The 4,649-nt window shown below is 48.1% G+C and overlaps 1 pseudogene; it reads right to left on the bottom strand.

The window, feature by feature from the left end:
- Positions 1 to 2,823: 2,823 nt before the first annotated feature.
- LOC134963373 (5S ribosomal RNA) lies at positions 2,824 to 2,944 on the bottom strand (annotated as a pseudogene).
- Between the last annotated feature and the right edge of the window lie 1,705 nt (positions 2,945 to 4,649).

A 4,649-nucleotide genomic window follows, 5' to 3' on the forward strand; every position in this document is an offset into this window, starting at 1 on the left:
CAACCGCCATGCCGTCAAACAAAGCCGCGGTACGTCTTGGAACAGACAGGCCCCCTGCTGCAGCAGGTCCTGCCTGAGCGGCAGAGGCCATGGGTCCTCTGAGATCATTTCTTGGAGTTCTGGTTACCAAGCTCTTCTTGGCCAACCCGGAACAATGAGTATAGTTATTACTCCTCTCATTATTATTCTCATTACCCTGGGTAAGAGAGGCAGAGAAGGGAACACATACACCGACTGGTACACCCACGGTGTTACCAGAGCGTCCACAGCTATCGCCTGAGGGTCCCTTGACCTGGCGCAATATCTTTGTAGCTTTTTGTTGAGGCGGGACGCCATCATGTCCACCTGTGGCCTTTCCCAACGGTGTACAATCATTTGGAAAACTTCTGGATGAAGTCCCCACTCTCCCGGGTGGAGGTCGTATCTTCTGAGAAAGTCTGCTTCTCAGTTGTCCACTCCGGGAATGAACACTGCTGACAGTGCTAACACATGATTTTCCGCCCATCGGAGAATCCTTGTGGCTTCTGCCATCGCCATCCTGCTTCTTGTGCCGCCCTGACGGTTTACATGAGCGACCGCCGTGATGTTGTCTGACTGGATCAGCACCGGCCGGTGTTGAAGCAGGGGTCTAGCCTGACTTATAGGCCCTACACACATGCCGATCTTTCTGCACGATATGAACGATCTCGTTCATTAATGAACGAGATAACGTTCATATCGTGCAGTGTGGAGTCACCAGCGATGAATGATGCGCGGCCCCGCGCTCGTTCATCGCTGGGGACATGTCGGCTGTGCATGCAGGCCAATATGGACGAGATCGTCCATATTTGCCTGCAAGTCTACGGAGCCGGGTGACGGGGGGAGTGAAGAAACTTCACTCCCCCCGTCACTGCCCCCCCGCCGCCGGGTCGCCCGTCGGCCGTATCGGCCGTCGGGCACCTCGGCGGCACCTCGTTAAATGTGTAGGGCCCTTTAGGGCATTGTAAATGGCCCTTAGTTCCAGAATATTTATGTGTAGGGAAGTCTCCTGACTTTTCCATAGCCTTGGAAGTTTCTTCCCTGTGTGACTGCCCCCCAGCCTCGAAGGCTGGCATCCGTGGTCACCAGGACCCAGTCCTGTATGCCGAATTTGCGGCCCCCTAGAAGATGAGCACTCTGCAGCCACCACAACAGCGACACCCTGGCCCTTGGAGACAGGGTTATCCGCCGATGCATCTGAAGATGCGACCCGGACCACTTGTCCAACAGATCCCACTGGAAAATCCTTGCATGGGACATGGCGAATGGAATTTCTTCGTAAGAAGCTACCATCCTTCCCAGGGCTCGCGTGCATTGATGCACCGACACCTGTATACGTATTAGGAGGTCTCTGTCTAGAGACGACAACTCCTTGGACTTCTCCTCCGGGAGAAACCCTTTTTATCCTGTTCTGTGTCCAGAACCATACCCAGGAACAGTAGACTAGGCGTCGTAGGAACCAGCTGCGACTTTGGAATATTCAGAACCCAGCCGTGCTGTTGTAGCACTTCCCGAGATAGTGCTACTCCGCCGAACAACTGCTCCCTGGACCTCGCCTTTATAAGGAGATCGTCCAAGTACGGGATAATTATTTCGGCCATTACCTTGGTAAATACCTCGGTGCCGGGGACAGACCAACGGCAACGTCTGGAATTGGTAATTACAATCCTGTACCACAATTTTGAGGTACTCCTGGTGAAGAGGGTAAATAGGGACATGCAGGTAAGCATCCTTGATGTCCAGTGATACCATGAAATTCTCCAGGCTTGCAATAATCGCCCTGAGCGATTCCATTTTGAACTTGAACCTTCGTATATAAGTGTTCAAGGCTTTCAATTTTAGAATGGGTCTCACCGAACCGTCTGGTTTCGGTACCACAACATTTTGGAATAGTAACCCCGGCCTTGTTGAAGGAGGGGTACCTTGATTTCACCCGCTGGAAGTACAGCTTGTGAATTGCCGCCAGTACTACCTTTCTCCGAGGGCAGCAGGCAAGGCTGATGTGAGGTAACGGCGAGGGGGAGTCGCCTCGAACTCCAGCCTGTATCCCTGTGATACTATTTGCAGAACCTAGGAATCCACCTGTGGGCAAGCCCACTGGTCCCTGAAGTTCCCGAGATGCGCCCCTACCGCACCTGTCTCCACCTGTGGAGCCCCAACGTCATGCGGTGGACTCAGAGGAAGCGGGGGAAGATTTTTGATCCTGGGAACTGGCTGCTGGTGCTGCTTTTTCCTTCTTCCCTTGTCTCTGTGCAGAAAGGAAGCGCCTTTGACCCGCTTGCTTTTCTAAAGCCGAAAGGACTGTACCTGAAAATACAGTGCTTTCTTAGGCTGTGAGGAAACCTGAGGTAAAAAAATTTCTTAATGTAAACGTGGAAAAAGAAAAGAAGAAGACTCTTTTTGGGAAGCACTCATATACAGATAATGTTGTATGACTGGATGTCACAATAACTAAAATACAATACTTTAATAATTCTCATTAAAATTAATTATTGAGGAGTTCAATGAGCGCCAATATTTGTTAAATGGTGACATTGCGAAAATATAGAAAATTGTATATAGATTACAAGGTACAGATACCTAATATAGGCCGAGATGGGTATATCTGTGAACAGACAAACCAACTGTAGGACAACCTGTGGTCAAAAGAGTTGTTCATTCAGTGTATATATATATATATATGACCATCATTTGAAAACTGCTGTACATCCCAAATGGGAATTGAATCCTAGCAGGTAGTTGAATCATAGGTCATAGCCAAGATGTAAGACAGTGCTCTATTTTAGTGACAAAAAGGGTGGCAAATATTTGCAGTACCAGGGTGTTCCTTGGTGGTCTCCCATCCAAGTACTTAAACCGGCCCTCCACTGCTTGGCTTCCAAGATCAGATGAGATTGGGCATCTCCAGTGGGGTATGACCGCAGACCTTATGCTTACCCTTGTCACACTGTGTCGTAATTGGGCACAGATAAGAGCCGATTTGCGTTATTATGTGAACCACAGGTCTCGAGGCAGCTGATTTGGTGTAGAAAAGATCAAGAGTTTTTTTCTCTCAAAGATATAACACAAAATTCAGATACCCATCTAAATTTTCACGGTTAAAGCAGTCGCAGTACAAGTAGAAAAGACATCTATGCTGCACAGATATTTCATATGAATATCAAGTAACAATAATTCTAAATTATAATATTCTTTTAACTATGCAGAGAGGGAAACCTCCAAATATGGTCTCCAAAACATCAATAGATGTATGAAAATACACTATGGATTGTGCAAAAAAGTAACATAAGCAGTGAAATCTTCAACTCTAATGCCCCATCATAAATTATTTTTAGGCAATAGGAAGAAAAAAAAACAATATACCATATATATCATCAGCTGGTGTTTCAGAAAAACATGGATTTCTGCATTACAAAAAGAGAAAGCATTTGTGTGTTTGATAAGCTCCAAAAGATAGATGTATCTGCATCCGCTGTTTTGGTAGCAATATAGACCACACTCTAATTAACACTTGTTCACTTACTGGTGATGATTGACTGTCACTTATGCATATAGTAAAGTAATCTATGTGCCACGTAGATATGAATTTTTCGTGCACAAAGAGGCGAAAGTGCATGTATCAAAAGTATTACCTAATCCAGGTGTACATTCATTACGTTTTGTCCTACTTGTATAAGGGAGATGATAAGGGAGATCCTGATGTATGGAAGGTGCTGGCCGCGTCTGCCCGCGTACTGCCCGCTGCTGTGCTCCGGCCGCACTGTACTTCCTGTTCGGCTGGTTCCCGTAGCGACGAACTTTGCCGTGATCGGCTGGTTGCGGTTACGTGTGCGCACCACGTGACCGTGAGGTTTTTGCCTCTCTTCCTTCTTCCTGACGTACGTTTCGCAAAATAGCTTGGTCACAGGGCGTCCGGTACCACAACATTTTGGAATAGTAACCCCGGCCTTGTTGAAGGAGGGGTACCTTGATTTCACCCGCTGGAAGTACAGCTTGTGAATTGCCGCCAGTACTACCTTTCTCCGAGGGCAGCAGGCAAGGCTGATGTGAGGTAACGGCGAGGGGGAGTCGCCTCGAACTCCAGCCTGTATCCCTGTGATACTATTTGCAGAACCTAGGGATCCACCTGTGGGCAAGCCCACTGGTCCCTGAAGTTCCCGAGATGCGCCCCTACCGCACCTGTCTCCACCTGTGGAGCCCCAACGTCATGCGGTGGACTCAGAGGAAGCGGGGGAAGATTTTTGATCCTGGGAACTGGCTGCTGGTGCTGCTTTTTCCTTCTTCCCTTGTCTCTGTGCAGAAAGGAAGCGCCTTTGACCCGCTTGCTTTTCTGAAGCTGAAAGGACTGTACCTGAAAATACAGTGCTTTCTTAAGCTGTGAGGAAACCTGAGGTAAAAAAAATTCTTCCCAGCTGTTGCTGTGGATACGAGGTCCCAGAGACCATCCCCAAACAATTCCTCACCCTTATAAGGCAGAATCTCCATGTGCCTATTATAGGCAGCATCACCTGTCCACTGCCGGGTTTCTAATACCCTCCTGGCAGAATGGACATTGCATTAATTCTGGATGCCAGCCGGCAAATATCCCTCTGTGCATCCTTTATATCTAAGACGACGTCTTTAATATGCTC

This window comes from Pseudophryne corroboree, chromosome 9 (genome assembly GCF_028390025.1).
Source record: "Pseudophryne corroboree isolate aPseCor3 chromosome 9, aPseCor3.hap2, whole genome shotgun sequence".
NCBI lineage: Eukaryota > Metazoa > Chordata > Amphibia > Anura > Myobatrachidae > Pseudophryne > Pseudophryne corroboree.